The sequence below is a fragment of the Chaetodon auriga genome, chromosome 7 (assembly GCF_051107435.1).
Source record: "Chaetodon auriga isolate fChaAug3 chromosome 7, fChaAug3.hap1, whole genome shotgun sequence".
NCBI lineage: Eukaryota > Metazoa > Chordata > Actinopteri > Chaetodontiformes > Chaetodontidae > Chaetodon > Chaetodon auriga.
The window spans coordinates 11,745,195-11,767,439 of record NC_135080.1 but is presented as its reverse complement, the minus strand read 5'-3'; the positions used below and the strand labels follow the sequence as shown (position 1 = coordinate 11,767,439).

General features: G+C 43.5%; 1 protein-coding gene across 1 annotated transcript in view; it reads right to left on the bottom strand.

Annotated features, from left to right (window-relative positions):
• Positions 1–22,245, bottom strand: part of rsrc1 (arginine/serine-rich coiled-coil 1) — a 108,596-nt gene that overhangs the window by 33,749 nt on the left and 52,602 nt on the right. The gene's annotated exons all lie outside the window — the stretch shown is intronic.

Genomic DNA, 22,245 nt, shown 5'->3' with positions numbered 1-22,245 from the left:
GCTTTGTCAAACATAAGCAAAGACGATGAAAATATGATAAAACAAACAACACCAAGATCAAAAAGTGTGTGTGTACAGTACGACTACCTGTGTGTTTTTCCATGCATATGTCTTATGACGGCTATAAACATCTCTAACTGCACTCAGCAGTGTTTCCACCAGAGTAAATACAGCAAGATACACAACAGAGACAGAAAGAGAGAAGGAGAAAAGAGCAAGAAATATAAGCAGACAGACATACTGTGAGGAGAGAAAGAAAGGGGAGAAAATACACTTTAATGCCTGTGAAAAGGGGAGCAGTTGGAGGGTTCTGACGCGGGCTGGAGCGGGACTTCGCGCTGCCTCTTGTTGATTGTAAATGGCAGAGCAAGTTTACTCTGGCAGTTGGAGTCAAAATGGAGTCTGACAGCTTTGTCAGGGAGTTTGAGCGGCTCAGTGGCAGGGCAGGAATCGGGATGATTCCACGCCTTTCATCTCCAAATCGCCGATGTACGCTCGTGAAACCTCCATGGTAATAATAAAAAAAAAAAGGAGGGGGGCGGGGAGGGGGGGGGGGGACCAGCCTGGCATAGTTTGGGGATGACAAGCGATTTTTCGAAACACTTGTCAAAATAGAACAGAGAAATATTTTTTGGTTTTTTTTAAAAAAAAGGAGCAAAGAACGAGAAAAATGGCAGACCAAAGTCTGAAAGAGCTGGATGCAGAACAAACGTGTCAGGAAATATTAGATATCAGATATTAATAATCCGAGCACTCATTCCCACCTTTCTTCTCTTTTCATCTCTTTTAAGTTATTCTAGATATCTCTGCCTTACGACCCACTCAAGATCTCGCCCTCTGTGTTTCCTAACTGCAGCCTCTTTATGTTATTCTGGCCACTTCTGCAACCTTTGGCCCTCTGTGAGACTCTTCTTTCTTTCACATCTGACCTAAAAATATGAACGCCGCACCAACTTCACATGCACTCCAGGCCTGTTTATCTCCCCGAGTCCTCTCCCCAAACTCTGAGTCTGAGAGGAGACCGCTATGGAACATAAAGACAAGTCTATAGCGTGTGTTTGAGCGGAGGGATTGACAGAATAAAGGGAGCCTTACTCGCACTGCTTTGTACGGTTACACTCCCATAGATTTATCCCTCTGATCCCTTCTACCTCTATCTGCTTGCCTCGTTTTTTTTCTTTTTTTTTCTTTTTCAATTTACAGGATTTGTTTCTGTGTGTCTGACAGCGAGGAGGATGAGGTATAAAATTAATCTTTATCCCGGTTTTGTTGTGTTTCCTCCTCCTTGACAATGCATGTCAGTAATTAGCCGGCCAGTTTGGTTCCAGGCTTTTCAGTGGGTGCCTCCGTTTGCCAACTTTCGCCTTTTGTTCTTGCCACACAATGCCGCCCACTCGCCCTCTGTGTCTCTCTCCCTCTCTCTCCTCTCTGCTCCCCGCCTCACACCCACACAGGGCGTTACACAATCTATCCAAATGTGCTTCACTTTAAAACCCCATTACTTAGCCCCTGTTGTTTTGTTCAACACAATTAAAAGAACAGGCCCTTCATGAGAATTCGGAGAGGCTCGCTCATTCACTCCCTCCCCTTCTACCCCTTCACTCTCTCCTCTTCTGCGGTTCAGCGTTGGCCAAGGAGTTACTGTGAACAGGCCAGCTTAGTTCCCCTAATTCCCTGGGTTTTGTTTGCATATAGGCTTAGTTTGGTTCCATTTGAAACTACTCAATGCCATGCCTCATCCCCTGGCTGTAACCAGACCAGTGAGCAACTTTAAAGATCGGTCAGCCAAATGGAAACAGGGAAGTCCCCCCCTACCCCACACCCACACACACACACACACACAGCTGAAGAGCCCGACAAGGTTAAAGGGCACGAGCATTGTTATCTCTCTAAGTACTGACACACTTCAAAAGGCTGAAAAACTCAAAGGCTTTTTCAGTAATGACTACCTGGTCAGGCTTTGGCAGAGGGTTCTGGTGATAATTTCAGGCTCTGGCCTTCCACACAAGCGTGTAAGCCCTGCAGAAAGAGCTTAGTTCAAAAGACAGTCAGGTAAATGAGAGACAAGGCTACTGGTCAGTAATGACCACAAGGTCACTGTCAGGGAGGTGTCAAGAGGGAATAGACATGTCTAATGTCAGACATTGTAGAATTCAGAGAATTAAACCCTCCAGTCTAAAATAACCACATCTCTTGTGAGGTGTGTGAAATGACCTCTCATTCAAAATCAATCAAGTCAAACTTCTAATTTACACTGAAACCAATTAGTCGACAGACTGAAAATGTATCTTGTACTACTGCACAGATTTGCTGCTTTTCTTTGTCTTCTGTTATACTAAACTTCACCTCTTTGGGTTTTGCACTGTTCCTTGAACAAAACAAGCAATATGAAGACGTGACCTTGGGTTTTAGGAAACTGTGATGGACATTTTTAACTGTCAAGGATGAAAATGATCATTAGCTGAAGCCTGAATGTCTCATTAAGGCCTAATATCTTAGCTGAACATTGTGTTAAATTTAAAAACACAAATGGCCTTCAAATCGACATCCATTAAAACTGAAGACAGCTGGTGATGTTCTTACAACAATGACGCAAACTCTGTGAAGTACAGCTAATAAAAAACACCTAAGACTGCAGTCCTGCTTTGCCACGCACTGGACAGCCTTCAAACCATGTGGAGCTTATTTGATCGTGTTTAACATTTACACAAATTAAATCAACGTAATGCTCGGTCACTGTGCGTCTAGTTAAATGCCTAAATGGAATTATGTCATGAAGTCAACCGACACCAGCTCAGGCAGCGTGTGCCTGAATACAGCGGACACACGCAGGCCTGCATTCAGCCAGTGGTGGTCTCCATCTTGCAGAGCGGAGAGGAGGTCAACCCTGCCCACTAAATAACAGGTGTGAGGCTCCGGGAGTTGTCTCAAGTGATAGGCAGCTCTATAATTCAGGCTGGACAAGACTTTTAAGAAAAAAACACGCACAAATGGCTTTAACGTGCATCAGGAAGCACTTAGCCGCGTGGACGCGTGCCTGACAACATTCACGTCGTTTCTTTTGGCAAACAGCAGCAGAGAGGAAATGCAACTATTTAAATGGACTCCGTGTAATGCCGAGTACAATTAGACTTATCATTAAGATTTATAGCCGGATATTTGAGCCATGTTTTCCCCTGTTACATCACAGTCCACAAACCAAGCTAATTAACTCAACCTCTGACACCCGCCAATATCAATGCTACGGCAGCGAGCTCCACAGCCAAAATTAGACACAGCGATGCTTCATGCAATGCGGCTTGGCTGTTATTCTCCTCGCTGGCTGAGAGCTCTGTAGTGTGGTCATAAAATTAAAGGTTTAACTCGTTTGTACTGAGGAGCTAATAGCACTCGAACATCAGTGGGGACAGTAACAATGGCTTGTTCTAATCGTTTGACCATTTGCAATTAGGCCAGCCTGCTCAAGCTTACCACTTAATCAAGTTAATTAATAAAACAACCCTTTCTTAATAGGATAACACCAGATCTATATATTAATTTGATGAATTATGCATAAGAGGTTTTAGGAGAAGAATTTAATTGTCGTGACTGTTAATTTTCACAGTTATCTAAACTGCACCGGCTGGTGTAAGTTAGGAAAAATGAGTTTTTCAGCCTATAAAACTACAACATGCACTTCCCTGTTTATGTTCATATGCTCATGTAACCCTCTGCGTGAGCTGATATCGATTCCTCAATAATATATACCGCCCGCCCCCAAAACGCTGTCAGATAGGAGCGCAAAACTGGCTTAAAACCACTAATTACATCAGTGCTGAAAGGAAATCATTGATCAGCGGCATTATGGGAAATTAAACTGGCCCCCCAAAACTGGATCAAAGTGAATGAAGTGGCTTAGCGTGGTTTCACTGGGGCTCTGCAGACGGGAGACAGGATTATCACCCCTAAACACACACACACACACACACACACACACACACACACACGCACACACGCGCACACGCACAAACACACACCTCATTAAGACGATACAGTAGTATTTTACAGGACTTACATGATGCACACACACTATTTCTTTCAAGGCCGTGGTTGTTTACTCACTCACTCACACACACACACACACACACAGACACACACACACACGCACGCACACACAAACAAACCGTGTCTGCTGACTTTGACCAACTTGAGCCTCATCAGTTGATGCCGAACCAATCAAACACTCCAAAATTTTAACTTTAAGCGTTTCACCTGCTCCATTATAACAATTATTTTAACAAAATGTTTGACACCAAAATAAGCGTTTTAGAATGCAGCCCTGGCCTAATGTGAGCAGGCCCCATGTCCAGAACCTGTGGAGGGGTCCACTGGGAGAATGAATAAAAGAAAGGGGCCCCTGCTGGTTCATCTGGCCATCTATTGGTGCCCCGAGACCGCCGTAATCTGTTTCCCCGCGTCCCACCAGCCCTGCCGCTGGCCCCTGAGGGCTCCCGGCCTGCTGCTAGGGAACCCCTTCATGTGTAATTAACAGTTCCCAAGCTGCAACACGCGCACACACACACACAAAAGAAAATTTGTGTGCTTTTCAGTGCAGTGAACATGCAATTTTTCCAATGTTAACTCAATTAAGACAATTAAGTAAATTTGGAGTTTGTTCTGTTGATTATTGCTCTGATTTCAGATTATTAAAGGATATCTGATTCGTGTACACACACCTAAATCCACCTACTACAGCAGCAACATGACTTTGAACACAGGAGGGAAACAGTGATGTTATAATGTAATATGGAGGAGGAATCTTTACTGAAGGTCTTGTCTTGAGCGCTCACACTATTACTGTCATTACTGTCCACTGGCCAACTTGAGTCCTCCAGTCAGGGGCCAAACGCCTTTCTCAAGGGTGTTTCAATGGGGGACACTGAGGGAGGTATGAGTGTTAGTCAGTGGCATCCAAACCAGTCTGAACCAGCAACTGTCTGGTCACCTGGAGGCCTAATATACCTGTAAAACACAGCTTGCAGACAGCAATATTAAGCTTGTAGCAGCAACAGAAACACATTTATTAAATTTAGGCCTTCTCTTAACTTGTAAAAGTCTTCCTCTCAGTATTACAAAATACATCATCTGATATCTGATCCAACATCTTGTTTACTTAGTTTTGACGTCACCGCTGAGAGTCCACTGTGCCTGACGCACAGGAGGCTGCACAAACTACCAAGAGATGCTGAGCACGACGTTAAGAGCCGCATCATGTTTTGAGAGCGGGAAATGATGATTCAACTAACCAAAGTAAATGCCTGCTGCACCTCAGCTGACACCAACTAGCAAAATGAAACTCAATGGAAAATGTGAACCAGAAATTAAAGACCGTTAGCAAATCCTGTACTTACCATCACAACTTAATTGTTACGATGGAATTATTCACGGTAAAACGTTTTAGGGTCGCTGGTTTCATTTCCAAAAGCATCTGTTTGACTTCAAGTTTTTCACTTATAAGAACAGTCTCTCAGCTCTCAGTATCAAAACACAATTTGTTGGATGCACAAACACAACCAGCGGCGAACAAAACAACCCACAGGTACACAACCCTCGCAGTTGCAGCCAGTTGTTGGTTACTGAAAGCCCGAAAAACTCAACCTTGACAAAGGCCCTCACTAAGACACAGCAAGCTGCCATATAGTACAAAGTTAGCTACATCAACTCCACTTGTACTTACATTGTGCCCCAATCTACTTACACTGGCAAATCCAGGGCTTACATTACACTGAAATAAGCGGCGGATATTGGCAGAATGGGCTTACCCGGGCATTGTTTTAACTGGGCTTTTCTGAGGGAATTTTCTGGCCTACTGTTTAAGAAAGAAAATATTGAGGACAAAAATAAAGTAGTTGTTGTTGGCCACCGTCTTCAGGAGAAGGAGTTCAGGGGATTCAGGGGGGTGTTAAGATGATTTGTAGGCCTTTTCTCCTATCAGATCATCTAAAATGTGAGTGATTACACCGGTAATCAGCTGCAAGCCGACACTGGCACAGCCTGTGTTTAAGAGATAAAGGGCGAGAGACACAGTTAAGAATGGAGAGAGCGAGAGAGAGAGAGGCAGAGAATGAGAGACCTGTGAGAGAGACAACAGAAAGAAGGAGGAGGAAGGTGGCAGATTATTTCTCAATATTATCACATGCCAGGACGGCCATTCTCCCTCTCCTTCAGCTTTTCTTTCTCCCTCTCTCCCTCTCTCACACACTCTTTCTATTCAGAGATCCATTTGTGCTTGGCCAAACAAATAGCTGACACTGCCTCATCAAAGCTTTGGATTGGCAGCCCGGGCCAAGTGGGGCTGTTGACAAGCGAGGGCCGTGAAAGCAGAGGAGGAGAGGAAAGAGCAAGACAGAAAGAGAGACAACCGAAATCCCCGCCGTAATTCCCCAAACTGTAATCCACTGGGTTTAATGGCGTGTGTGTGTGTGTGTGTGTGTGTGTGGGGATTATGCATTTATCATGAATGCTCATCCTTGCTCTCATACTGTTGTGTGTGTGTGTGTGTGCGTGAGTGAGGAGAAAAGCCAGCTTGTGTAGAAGGCCCAACAATGCCGGCTGAGGGATTTAAACCCTCGCTCTCTATCATATAACGACATATCCTGGCCAATTCAGAATAACGACTAGCCCATTCACTGCGGCTGATCCCTTAGATTAGTCCTGATCTGGAGACACCCCCATCACACACACACACACACTCAAACTCTCCCCCTCACCTCTACCACTTGTCAAACATACCGTACATTTTGTCAAAACTGAGGATCCCCTTGTGTGTCCATCCCTCTATCCCCGACTCTGTTCGTCACTGTTAGCAAGCTGGTCCCAGCAGGAGTAATCAAGACTCCCATAAGCTTTTGTAAGTACAAAAACTCTATCAACTCAAGGTCAGAGGTCATACGCGGTTCTGTAAAACCCAGGAAGAACGGGGATTAAAAGGTTTGTCACGATTAGAAATAAGACACATGTAATTCAGCACTGCAGCTCAGATAATCTCAGATACAGATATTGTACATAGATCACATACATATGTTTTCACACACACACACACACACACACACACACACACACACACACACACACACACACACACGCACGCACTCACACGGAGTAAAGGGGACCAAACCAGAGGCTGAGCAGCCTGATGCTGGCAGAGACAGGAGGTGAACCCACACTCGGCCACTTTCAAATAGAAAACCTCTGCTGGTGTGTGGCAGATACTTGCTCAGGTACTGAAAAACATGGAAGCTACTAAGTGATCTGAGATCAGTGCATCTGGAGTCATGCAATGCCGCAGAGTATTGCACACTATATACACTGAGTTGCCATTTTATTAGGTACAGCTAAATCCAGTGCCGCCATGCAGTAAATCCTGCATGAAGGTCATAATGTTCAGTTCGGAGGACGTAGTTTGTGGTGCTGTTGATTGCATGACATAGAGAGGGGTTTCTCCTATTTAGCCTACCTTCACTGATATGAATGAGGTGGACAAAAAAAAGGCTCAGCTCAAAGTTCAACAGACTACTGTCGCTACTATTGCTAGACCACTTGTGGAGCCTGGATCTGGCCTCTAGCGTAGCCTCTGCATAGCTAAAACGTGTCCACAAAGCCAACGATCAAGACAGGTTTACTCTGAGTAGGAACAGAGCTGCTCGCTTCAATCTCTGTGCTGGAGTCTGCAGCCTGGATTGGCTTTGGTTTTGTCCACTGGCTCCACGAAGACATGAATCAAACAGAGGGAGACAGACTGGCCTTTGGTAACAAGGAATAATGTTCAAGACATCAGAAAAACGTACTTTCACCATCAGCAGATACAGGCCCGGACATCTTTCTTTTTAGCTAACACGCACTAATTCACGGCGTGCACAAATGTACATTTGCTGAACATATGTCCTGCAGATGTAGTAGCTATGAAAAAGGCCCTGTTCAGTGTGTGTATATGAAAGAGTGAGAGAGAGAGGGCGAGAGGGAAACATGGAGAGACAAGAAATACCTGAAGAATGCAAATATATGAGCAGAAGAAAGAAGGGAAATTAAATGAACATTAATTCTCCCACAGCAATTCCCTCTTCTCAGCACGAGGAGATGAAAGAGCAGCAATGTACTTTGTGATATTTATTTCTCCTTAAACACACGGCTGGAGTTCTGGTCTGGGAGACGGGGCCCTGGCTGGGAGGAGACCGGTACCCACGGGCCCCTCATAGCCTGGTTTACTAATTAGAGAGAAATATGCGAGATTGGGCCAATGGAGGATTAATCAACTGTTTATTTCTCTTCACCCCTCTGTTGGAGCCACTAGGTTTGGGCTGCAGAAGGAGAAAGGAAGAAAGGAGAATGTGTTGGGCGCGGCATCTTGGACAAATGAAAAACTTAGACGGATGTAAATGCGTGTGTGTGCACGCGTGCACGTGTCCTACCGTAAATAACGTGGCAGTGACGCCCTTTTGAACGAGCGAGGGTGGACGACTCCGTCATCAGCGCCCCGCGTCGCACAGAGGAGGGCTGTCTGAGTCGTTATGTCTGAGTGTGGATAGTGCAAGCAATGCCAAGACTGAACGAAAAAGACATGAAGGGACTGCGTGAGGGAAGAAAGACGATTGGAGACAGGGGACATGAGCGCTGAGACTACAGCATGTGTTGGGAAGAAGTGACCACATGGAATCACGGCCATTAAGAGACGAATCCGCCAGCTGATTTATGTGAAATGCCTCGAGCGACTCTGCCTTTGCATTGGTGGTCAAACTGGAGACTGTGTGAAAGTTACTCACAAATTGGTTATTACGCAGACTTTGGAAGCTTTTGTCGAAATTATGCTGAAAAGTTTAAGGATTTTAGATTCTAACATTTATCTTAATGGCATTTGGTGACTGTATTTTTTTTAACATCTAACACGTGCTGCAAGATGTCCTGTTAAAAGCCATTAAAAAGCAAAATCCCTTTATAGAAATCACAGTAATGGCGGCCTGTTTACTCCCACCTACAACCTGGATTCGTCTGTACTGTCAGTTTAAAGGCTGAGAAAGGAGGCAGGAGACTGAGAGTGGGGGACAGAGACAGAAGCATGTAACAGGAGAGAGAACAGAGAAATAATAAGCTGAGTGTGTGTGTGTGTGTGTGTGTGTCTTAGTTGGGGCAGGGTAACAGCGCAATCTGTACGAAATTAGGCCTCCATTAGAAGTTTGTAACCGCTCATGACTTCCATCTGTTCCTGAGGCCGGGAACGTCAGATTGGAGACGACAGGTGTCTAAATGTTTATCAGCCGTGCTGCGTTTATTCCTGTGTCTCTGAGTTAGGAGGAAAAATGACCCACACTAATCTAATTCAAACTAACATTCACTTTGAAATGTTGCTGGTGTGGCAGGAGTGAAACACATGCCGTTCAAACCCGTTGGAGTCAGTACAATATGTGCCTTGGCACGTATGTGGACCTTAACTCTTCGGCCCCGTGAGAATAAACACAAATGGAGGCACGTGCGCACATGCTAACGCATCAATCTTACAAAAGAGGGTCAAAATATGTAACTAACACTTCAATAATGGAGGTGTTAAAAGTATGTTGACACCAAATTATTTCCAGATCTGAAAAAGGTAATAAGTGATAAATATAATATGTTACTCCAGTCCAGGGCATTGGGGCTGTTTGGCTTCTATTAACATTCAACTGTGCATTGGGAGCCAAAACCAGGAAAGAAGTGGCTGTAGCCGAGTTTCCAGCCCTCGAATCTGGTGGGTTAGTGTGTCTTTTAGTAACATCGCAGCTGGTTTGCCAACGTTAGCCAGATGGTTGACTTTACATAATAAATGTGTAATTTTGGAGACTAATTTATTTGAAATTAAAACGACCTTTACACGTCCATCCTAAATTGTTTTTTTTTTAATTTATGAGACATTTCATTCAATACAAAATCAGGTCAAGTCAAGAGAGGTAATACAAAGTGTCTGAGAAATGAAACTTTAAGTAAGAATAAGCTAAAATTGGAGTGCAAAAGTCCTCATTTACACGTTCCTGTTAATGCAACTTTAAAGTTTTTATATATAGTTTTTCTCTTGTATTAGTAGGTAGTGATGCAGTTTGGCTGCTAAATCAATTCGTTGATACTGTTAGCATGTTGGTAAATGTTGGAAAAAAAACTGTAAAGCTGAATTAAGCAACATATCTAAAATAGAAAATACAAAGCCATGTCCTCTGTTACGGCAATACATATTCACCAACCGAGGCTTTTGGCATTGTAATGAGTTTCTCCGATAAAATGAAAACAAAGCAGAAAAATATGCTAATTACAGTACAGATATAAAAAGGTCAGTGTTGAACCTTATTTCTGTTAAGCTTTTATCTTCGTAGACTGGAGTAAATCGACGAGTTCAGCCGAATTTTGAGGTCACTGGTTACGATGCCCAAATGCAACCTGAAGCCTTGCCAGAGCATTTAACAGGAGAGGTGAATTTAAGTGACTGTTGGGAGGTAAACAAAGAGCAGCACAGCCGCTTCGTATGATTAAAGTGCTCTGGGGTCAAGATTATCTCAAGTTATTTTATCAGAATCAGCTGTGGGATATCAGCCTGTGCCATAAAATCTACTCGCTATATCACAATCTCCACCTGCCACACCGCCGTGTTTAACCCCTTCCCTCTCCGAACCTGTAAATCAGTCCCGCTCCCTGATCTACCTCCACATTTCACCCCTTGGGGAGAAGCAATTGCTCACTGTTGAGGTATTTCACACAGATTTGTTGCCAATTTGTTGCTTTCCAGTGGAAAAAGTAAATGTAATAATGAGGCGGGTGAAATTCATTAAACATGTGTATGAAATACTTTTCAAGTGCGAGAGGAAGATTCATGGGGATGTTCATACGGCGCATAATCATGCCCCCCGTCTGCACAGCCTGCAATGGCATAAAACATTTAATCTGGGATGAACACTTTCTGTCGCTTTCTCTCTCTCTTTGGACCCTCTCCCTGTAAACACCCCCCACCTTCCTCCCTCCCGCTACCCTCTATCTTCCTCTCCCTCTCTCTCGATCTCTCTCTGTGACTGCCAGAAACCACAATCATAAAATTATTAAAATGCTGTTTGGCTGCCATTAATCAGTGGTGGTGATAAATCCTTGTGTGGGAAGTGACAGAGCATTAGTCACATACCTCTTGGCCTCAACAGACAGAGAATAATGAGCCACGAGCCGGACCGGGTCAATCATAAACTCATCAAATGCGTCATTTAATTTCTTCATTTAGACAAACAGAATTTGTTTATGGGAAAGATATCAGGTGTTGTGGAATGAGAAACGGTGCTGAAACGCTGGTACATTAATCAGGGCTTGATTACACGCGACTCTGCGGTTGTTTATCCTAATTTCATTCATTTCCATCAACAAAGCAAACACAGGCGAACACAGCCATTAGTGATGGTTGGGGATGGCACAATTACAGCCTCGTATTAAATAAAGTGATGATGAATGGTCCAATACAAACTAAAACAAAGAGGTTTTTATTACTTCAATTCCATCCCAGCCCTCGCCTTCCTGTGTGTGTGTGCGTGTGTGTGTGTGTGTGTGTGTCTGTGGAGGCTCGCTGGTGTGAAAGCAAAGAGGAAACTGTTTTAACTTTACTGCAACAGGAGGCCATACTGACGAGAGAAAAAAGGAGAGAAATGAAGAAAAAATACAAACTTTGAGAGGACTATTGACTCCGTTGAAATGACAGTTGGTTATATATGACACACACACACACACACACACAGAAGCTGACATGGATGAAAACACTAACAGCAAAGTCTGATTTTTTTGGTGATCATGTAAGAAGCTAACCAGTGTGTTTGCAGCTGTCTGTTCGCTACAACAGCATCCAACATGGTCTTGAATAGATCTGTAAAATTAACCATTTTTAACTGCATAATGTGACCTTTATGTGAACAACAGCAGAGGTGGCATGTTTAATGATTTGCAAACTTTTCAAAAAACGAACAGACAGGCCAAGAGCTCAGTCAGCTTCACATGTAGGAAGTCCAGAGAGCCTTGAAGCAACAGTTGGACATTGTGAGAAATATGCTTATTCGCTTTTGGTTCCAAGCCAAAAAATAGTCTGGCGCACAACGCCCTGTAAAACACAACTTGTCATTCTTACACTTTGGTTTCTGTACAGATGAGAAAAAGAGATATAATGTTACATATACTGTTGATTAGTTAACTTTAAAGGCGCTGGCAAGCAGATTCTGTTATCTTTGGATGGAGCCTCGCTAGTTGTTTCCCCCTGTTTCAAGTCTTTATGCTAAGCTAAGCTAACCAGCTGCTGGCTGTGGAAAAATATTATATTAAAAGTATTAATTAATATTATTTTCAGTTTATTGTCTATAGAGAACCAGGTATAATCAATCTGTTTCTACTATTTAGACAAAACCAGCATTTTAAAGGTGCCCCATGGAGGTTTTTACTCAACAAAACGAGGTTTCAAACCGTGTGAAACCAGCAGCAGCACTTTGCATGTAATGCATACATGAACTTGCTGAAGGGCACTTTAACTTGCTGTTATGAGGAAGTGGGAATTGAACCATCAACCTGGTAATTTTCCACTCTAACATCTAGGCGACTGTCCCTCTCCACCCACTGTGCTATTAAATCAAGTATTCCTCAATTTTTCACACGAAGCCCTGCAAGCAATCACAGGTGTCGCGGCCACATCATTCATCGCATTTCTCCGCATTTACATCTGCCATTCCCTGTGACTCAATCATGTGACAGCTGAGCAGCACATTAAAGCATCACGAGGTAAAGTGTGTGTAAGCGGGGACTTGAGATTCATTAAAAGAGTGAAAGACAAAGATCAAATGGAAAAAAAAGACAAACAACGAAAACAGAATCGTTTTAACCAAAATGTCAGCGCCTATGACTACGAGATATTTCATTTGTGGACTAAGTGACATCAAACAAGCCTTGGAATTGCTGTTGCCCTTTAAAGTAATACAACCAATCAATTCAATCACCTAAAGAGCCATCAGAAGAACCCAGTGTGATTAGTGTACGAAGGCCAAGGTTGCTGCAGCAACCCATCCTGGTCCACCTATGACAGGAGCTCTGATCATCCATCCATCCATTTTCTATACTTATTCTTATTCAGGGTCACAGGGGGCTGGGGCTTCGTCCCAGCATGTACTGGTTCAAAGGCAGGAAACATCCGAGATAAGCTGCCGTTCCATCAGCACACACAGATCTCCATCTATCTACTTATGTTATCAAAATATTATTCGTATTGAGATCATTTTTTATCTAAATATTGTATGTACTACCACCATACCTACATGTTTTCTATATATTCTTGTTTCTATGCATTGTATTGAACCTGAAGCGAACTGCAGGATGTAATGGTAACAGACTGAGAGCTGTTTGACACTGTGAGTGCGCCCTTGAACACAATGGTGCCTCGGAGTACAGGAGTGTGTTTGATAGCCACCTCCGTGAAGGTATCGCTTGTTGTGGAGGACAATGTTGTAATACAATAAAACATGAAAACTTCCAAGGAGCCTCAGAAACGCTGCAAAGTCCCTCTGAATTTTCCACATAAATCAACCGAGACCAAAGATCATGATTAACAACCATGACCACAGTATTAGGAGAAATGCAAATAAAGTTTGGGCATTATTGTGCAGCTGGCGGTAAAATGAGGAATACTGTGTCAGAGGGTAGGAATTATTACAAATCACGACGGCAGGAATGCGCGGGTCTACACTTTGCTGCAATCCATTTATGTCTACCCCAGGTCCAATCAGACGGCTGCATTCATTAAGTCCCCGTGGAAACATGCAAAGACATCATAAAAAGCAGATGATGTCACAGGACAACTTGTGAAAAGATCCCCCTCTTTCCCACCTTTCCCTCGTGAAGTTGCCGGGAACACGAATGTTTTGAGATGGTGAGATCTCAGTAACACTGATGCTGGCGGTATACACTCTCTTTACCGTCTCCTTCTCATCTCTCTCACTCTGCATTCTTTGCATTCAGCCTCCCTCTCCTCCCCCTCCCGAAAAAGGCCCCGAGCGCCTGCCAGAGGTCCAAGGTAATTAAATTACTTAGCAAAGTTTACTTAACAGTAAATGGTTAGCAAAATTTAAGGTGATTGCAAATTTGCTTTCATTCCACTTCAATGGCTGGGCTGTTTAAGGCTCGTCTGCAAATAATTAGCACATACATTTGCATCAAAATCGTTTATACCATATGTTGCAAAATTATGGAGAGCAGCAAATTAAAAATATTCTTTTTCTGTTATGGAAATGTCTACATGTTGAGAGAGAGAGACAGAAAAGCAGAGAGAGGGAGAGGCAAGGAGGGAGGAGTGAAAGATACGGCCATGTGTCTCCAAACACTGACAACAAGGAGGAGAGAAAAAGGAGGGAGGAGGAAGGAGGGTGCACAAATGATTCGGTTTGGATTTAAACATACTCATAACAGTCTTTTTCAAGAGCTCACCAGATGCTGTTTGAAATCTTCCCACAGAAGAAAAACAAAGCGTTCTCGATCTCCCTCCCTCCCTCTCTTTCTCTCACACACACACAGAATCAGAGAGTTTCCTCTAAGTGGCTCTCTCTAGTACAGTATATATTGTTCACCAAAGCAGGGAAAGGAAAGTTGTACACTAATTTGACAAGTACTTTTTACACCGAGGACCTTCAATCTCAGGGAAATGACAGCTATTACTGAAATAAGAATAACCGAGAACAAAGTGCGAAAACATGGAATGCAGCAAGAAAATAAAAACACAAACAACGCCCACTCGCGCATCAAATACAGCGATTGCTTTTGGGGCTTTAACTAATGGTTCTTTCCTCAACTAATCAATTCTCAGTTTCCTCTATGAAACGTAAGATAACACTAAAAACTGTCCATGGAGGCGTCGTCAAATGTCTTTGTTTGTCTAACCAACAGCCAAAAGCCCAAAGACATTCACTTTATAATGATATAATAAACTGAGAAAATTCCCAAATTCCCACATGTGAGAAGCTGGAACCAGAGACTGTTTGACATTAATGCTGCAAGATGACCTAAAAGATGATCCGATTTTCAAAATAGCTGACAATTTACTTTCTGTTGCCTGCTTTTTAATTTATCAATGAAATGTTCCAGCTCTAACTGATGCCCTTATTTTAATTTGGGAGACTTTTTTACATCAATTAATCTGCTGATTTGTTTCTCGATTGACTGATTAACTGTAATGCAATGAGAGAAAACAATGAAATACAGCACGTCCATCACAATTTGTCCAAACAGCAGTCTAACACCCAAAAATATTTGGTCCAATATTGTAGAAGACTAAGAAAACCAGCCAATATTCACATCGGAGGAGCTGGAACCAGTGTATTTTTGTCATTTTTATTTTTACAAAATTATATTAATATCTTGTGAAACTAGTAAGTAATTGATTTATTGAATTACAACCGATTGACATTTTGTCGCATCTCTAATTTCAGTGTCAAATTTGTAAAATAGTCCCAGTAAAACGTTCTGCAACGGCAGCACTGAAAGGTGGGAGGGTGAGGCGGGTATCACGAGCTTACTTTAGCAAAGAGAAAATCAGGGCGCAGCAGGACCTGCGTTTATTATACCCATAAAACAAACCAAAAATCAATTGTACATAAAACTCTGATCCATGCACTCCTTAGGTCACTCAGTCCGCACCGCCACTGACAGACACCTTTGAAGTGGAAGGCTTCTTTCTTACTGAAATAAACACAATCCACTTGTAGATGCAGAGGACCACAGAGATCCATTTCAAACACGCCCTTTCTTCAAGCTCACATGCACCTTTAAAGCGTAAACAGACTTCTTTCGAGAGGGTCAGCGCAACAGCTTGAGGCACAGCGCTCTCAGTATGAGGTATGGCTCTCTAACTGAGCTCGACAAACCCTTCCATCCATCCATCCACCCCTCTCATCTGGAGGTCAGCCGGTCTGCCACCAGTCGATCTGCTACTACGTGAGAAACAGGGGCTGTCTGATAAAAGCTTATTCAGGTATTTGGGATCTGTGTTACCAGAGGACCCGCACTCTCTCTCTCCCGCTCTCTGAGACATAATTACGACTGTTGACTGGAACAGTGAGGTAATGGCACATAAATCCAGCTGATCAATGGTTAGGGAGACTAAATTACAGGACACCCCTGTGCCATTATCCTCCCAAAGGACAACAGGAGACACATTCCTGCACAGATGCAAAGGGGATTTCTGTTGCTGTTGTGTAACTGTTTTGTTTATTTGAAGCTTTCATGTTACATTTCCAGCTTTATGCTTGAAAATTTCACACAAACATTCCACCAAAAAGAAAAAAAAAAAAACAGGAACCAAAATGAGCACCAAACTAAATTTCTATAATGCAGCTAACCTGGAAGCATCCAGGCTGATTCATGAAGTTGAGGCTTTTAAAACTGGTGTTTAAAAAGTGCTGCAGGATAAGCATTAGCAAATCTCCTCTATGGACCAGGCTGTTTTAATCATTAAACTACGTGAGTCATGATTAGCCGTTTCATTCTCAGCCTATTTTCCCTCTCTTTCTGCTCTCCGACTGAATCTTCACTGTGAAATCGAACATCCAAATTCAACAGCAGCGGTTTAAAAACAACAAAAATACTAATATTCTTGAAAAAAAAACAAAACAGAAAAAGCTGTCATCAAGTTGTTTACCATCTTTTGGCTCAAAAATCCCCCGTTCTCATGACAGCAAAAAGCCCTCATTGGAGCTCAAACTGCTCACAGTGAAGTGGCACGCCGCCGCCGCTGCTGCTGCTGCTGTCGAAACAATTGCACATTTAGCGAAGAGAACATGTACTTAGGAGTTACTGCCGGGTAATTCCCTCGTATTTTTACAGAGAAATCCCCTCTTAGTTAAAGATCACGGCCGACTGGCACTCGTGACAGTCACCTCAGTCACGTCACACAAACAGCCGTGCTATGACCAGAGTGGCGGCGATATGATGAAGATGGATAACGTGCGCGATAACTGTAATTCACAGCCTAACAAATCCAGTTCTGCATTCCAGAGACGACCGCTAAATCCTACAGAGATTAATGAGAGTACAGAAGAAGAGAAAAGTGGAAGAATGGGAAAGGAGGAAAACAAGTTTACAGAGAAATAAAATATGCAAAGAGATTGGGGGTGGGGGGGTGGGGGGGGCTAGGTCAGTCTCCCCATCCCCGTCACCTCTTATCCTAGCAGAACAAAGGGCGGCAGCCTCCTAAATGTGGCGCATTAGCCCTTTAGTTCCAGAGGGGGTAAGGTGACACCCTCCATGTATGTGGTCTGTTCAGCACACATCTGTCAGGGCCTAAGGGGGTGGGCTGGGGCGGTGGGAGGGACAGCGGGTACTGGAAGCACAAGGAAGACGGAGGAAAGAGCTCCAGAGAAAGGGTGTGTGTGTGTGTGTGTGTGTGTGTGTGTGTGTGTGTGTGTGTGTGTGTGTGTGTCTTCAGGACTCCTGCTGCGACAGAGAAGCCTAATACCCCGTATTTACTGTGGAAGAATTAGTCCGATCACATGGTGCTGCTAAGCTTGGCTGCCCCCCCCCCCCTCCCTTTTGCCTCTTTATGTCTGTCACTCGATCAGAGCGCTGATACAAACAGACAGAAAAACACAAACAAGACAGACACACTCCTACAGACATGCTCATAACATGCGCCATCACAGACAGACAGAATATGCACAAACACATGTCTGCAAGCCTTCAACTTTGGTTAAATTGGGTGTCCTGGGGGGCCAGCGGTCCATGATACTGTACACATCACATAACAGCGACACGCCTGATCAACCGGACCCTCATTTTTCTCATCTTCCTCTCCTCTCAACTACCATAAAAAAAGGATTCAAAGGGACATTTACTCATATTGATGTTGACTTTCATAATTGGATTTCTCTAACTCCAACATTAGCTTCATGCCCCTTTTTACTTTAATATTTGTAGACTGCATTAATGCCTCATCTGTAACACAAATTCATATGGAGATAGCAAGGTGTACTATCACAGTGTGCTTAAATACTCTGACTACAATTTCCCTTAAAGTTGAATGGGAGTCAGCAGTGGCAGGAAATGAGTCACAGCTAAATAATGTGCATTTTGTGTGCTATAATATTAAGAAAAATGCCAAATTATTGCTAAAAGTGGGACATTCAAGAACATTTTATGGTGCTCTTATAAACAAGCACACATTTAACAACACGCACAAATAATTTCAGTCAAAACAGAATTATTTTGCCTTTATATCACTGAGCATTAGCTGTAAATGGCACCACTCCAAAAAGTACTCTAGGAGAGAAAATCTGATTTATGCATCATATTCATCCCCTTTCAATAGAGAGACTAAATCAGTCCAATATATTGTCATTTATAGGTCTGTGCAGCATTGCAAGGACTTCATTTTGACTGTACTTTAGCACTAGAAAGTGTGAAGCTTTACTTCTAAACCAAATACTGCATAGTCACATTATTAAAAGAAATGGGAGAAATAAAACATGTCTCCCCGTCGACTCCAGCCAGGTGTCAAACTCAGACAAACCAATAGAGAAAGTTAATTCAGAGCCCTGCCAAGTTCAAGCCTCTGATGAGATCTTAAGCATTGTTTGTTTTGCTGCTGTCAAAGGTTCAAATAGGGAGAAGATGGAGGTTTTGATGACCCCTGGCCCTCAGGTCCTTAGTGGGTGTTCTGCAAACACTCTCTATTGACGTGCGGATAAGGAGAGGGCCGCTGCCACACAGCGCTCATGCTCATTTGAGTGGAAATGGACACTGCTCTGAAAGGAGGCAAGAGCTCACCAAGTGGCTGAAAAGAAAGGAGTATAATAGATATGTTAGAGTGTCATAGTGCGTGTGTGTGTGTGTGCGTGTGTGTGTGCATGGAAGTATAGAGGAATGAATGAAAATGTGAGGGCTTTGGTTCTTAAAGCAGGAAGACTGCTTTATCACATGTATATTTGTGATGTGTCCTGTATGAGTGTCAAGGGATGTGGAGGTGAATTCAGACACTAAAAAAACACTATAGAGGTACAGAACAACAAGAAAAACACTCTTGTGACAAAGAGGAGTCTGTGAAGAGGCGCTCACTCTCTGCTTTAGAAGAGAGAGAGAAAAGCTGCTGATCAGCCAAAACATACTGAGGGTGCCACACAGTAGTGGCACTGCTGCTTTACATGATATTGTTCAACAATATGCAGCTGAACTTCAACCTCAAGCACCTCAAACGGGAGGTTTCCCTGCAATCTGGCAAATGCAGGCTGGGATAAGGCCCCCTGAGCAAGGGCGACATCATATAATGAAAGAATCTGTGATTTTCTGATCGTGACGACCATCTTTGAAAGTCACATACTTCAGAATGAAAGATAAATATTTGTATTTAAAATGCAAGCATGTTATGGACATATTTTATGCACATTTTGACAATAATAAGCTTTTATTAATGTTATGTAATTAATATAAAAGTCATGTACATATGAATAATTAAAGCTACAAACAATGAAATTGTGAATTTTATCTTGTTATTGATGAAATTAGCAAGCGGGTTTGTCTTGGAAATATGAGGTGTAGTGTGTGAGTGTGAATGTGTGTGTGTGTGTTGTGTGTGTGTGTGTGTGCGCACGTGTATGTGTGTGTTCAATATGTAGGCCAAGCAGGAAGTGACCCATAAACATATCCATCCAGCGCTTTCATTGGGGGCCAGTGTTGCCCTCCTCCTCTCACCTCCTCATCCCACTCCCTCCTCACACACATACACACACACACACACACACACACACACACACACACACACACACACACACACACACACACTCAAAGCCCCCAGTGAGTGCTAAGCAGGCCAGCGGGCCAGCCGAGGGGGCTCATTACAGGTCCACAGAGCCCCCCAACACAAAGGCCTGAGCCGCTTTAGCCATGGGATGATCTGCTCTCTACTGACTAGAGAGAGTCCATAGACGGACAAAAGGAGGGAGGGAGGGGAGGGAGGGGATGGGAGAGAAAGAGGTGGAAGAGAGCAGAGAAGAGGAGTGGAGAGCCACGGGCTTTAAGGATGTCAGGAGACCCCAAGAGAGAAAGCCTGGCGGGCGCTCAGAGAGGAACGGAGGGAAGGAGGAGGAGGCTTAAGCTCCACGGCTACGTCAGGACATTAACATTCACACAACCTCCCAACATCTGCTGCTTCCTTCTCGCCCTCCATCCCTCCCTCTTTCCATCCCTGTCTCCCTCTGTCCGCTAACAGCACTGGAACAAAGACGGTAAGAGGGAGAGCGAGAGGACAGATAGACGGACAAGAGGGAAGAAAATGGAGCGAATACGAAGAGACATGAGACAGATGAATTTAGAAGATTTGGCAGCTGCAGGGTCAGGGGACTTGAGAAAAGAAAAAGGCTATCCTTAAAATTTGTAATGACAAAAACATGATTTAAATTAGTGAGGCAGAAAACAAGGCTGCATATAAACCGATGATTAAGTCCAGTTCAAGTTCTGTATTTTACTGCAGATCATTATGAGCGACATGATCACGGGCACCCGGAGGCCTGATGCCGTCCAGCCTGGGCTCTCTGGTGAAGACAATCTTTGTCTGAGCCATAAACCTGTTCTGTTGGAAGCCTCCAGGAAAGAGACGAAAACCAGAGACTTGTCCAGTGCATTAAACCCTCTCCTCTCGCCTTGCGTCTGGCCCTGGGCCTGTGTCTGCACCAGTCTGGCCCACTGCACTCAAAGCCACATGCTCAATTTAACGACGCTTCACCACCATTAGGACAACATCAGCCTGGAGGTGGCAGGGCAGCGAGCGCGGGGTGTCTGATATACAATTAGGAATGCGCCTGATTAGTCGACAACACAAACTTCTTATTTGATAAATGTACACATTTAGAGGATAATGTGTTCATAATGCAGTGCAGGGTTTCATTCATTCATCCATTCATTACCGTTTTTGTTTGTTTGTTTGTTTTTAACCGGGAAAATCTGACTTATTTAAGTCTCTCTGGTCATAATGTCTGAGGAAAATAATTCCTGGGTTACATGTGAAAATATTGATGGACCAATGGAAAGATGAACCAAAAACACTTTGATGAGTTTTATTTTGTTTCTGTTGAGCTTGAATGAAGCGTGTTTTATGATGGTAAAATTACTACTTCTGTAAATGGAGTCTGGTGTCTTTGCTGAGAGTGACATGACAGCTGTTTTCGGTTAAACAAAAAGGATCTTCCTCTTTAACAAAAAGGTATCTCAGCAGGGATCCTTTCCATAATGCTGTCAGACACTTACGATAACAGCCTGAGCCCTGAACACTTTTAGTGGACATGCACTGCAAACGCCCGCAGAGACTGCATCGCAGCCCGTCTCATGGCTGTAGAGCTCTCGCTAAATACTGGACCAGAGTCAAAAAATTGGTGTCTCTATTAGTTACTTACACACAAAAACATGGGAAAATAGTTTCTATAAACAATTAATATTTGACCAGAGTGGCTCCCATTTGTTCGGCACACTGAAATCTTTCAGGACACGTGGACCGACACTGAAACCCTGATGCACAGAGCAAAGTGCCACACGTTTTCCAAGTGTTTTCTTACTTTTCAACTAGTTGACTGATCTAAGTTTAAATTCCCATTTAAATTTCTGGCGGGCAAATTAGTCGTTAGGCACGTTCATATATACAACAGAAACAGAATTGAGCAAATTGTCCGCGACTCCAAAAAAAATCCCACGTGTAAACTATGTCAGGTCAATTCAAAGTATGATGAAGTAAGTAAAATATGCCTCACAAAGTTCAAATCAGCGAAATCGCAGCAGGGGATTGCAGCGTTGTTCTGTGGCCTACAGTGAGGCAGAACAAGCCCTAAGTGAGGTAAGCGTGTGGCTGCTGGGTGCTTTAAAGATGATGTATAGGTGCCTGGTTCTTTCATATATTTCCTGTGGTGAAATTAGAGCCCTGTTCTGAAGTGCTGGGCCGTGTGTGTGCGTGTGCATGACTGTAAACATGAAGACATCTTTCTCCACAGTCAATCTCTGCCTGTCACATATGGCTCGCAACTCTACCCCTCGAATACACACTGGAATATATACACGCCGTGCATGGTGACATCTATGACTTATGTACTGGGAGGAGTGTTTGAAATTAAGCTGCAGTGAATATGGGCCCAGAAGCACTCAAAGTGGAGAGCAGGAGTGTGTGTACGCATTCATCTGTGTGTGTGTGTGTGTGTGTGTGTGTGTGTGTGTGTG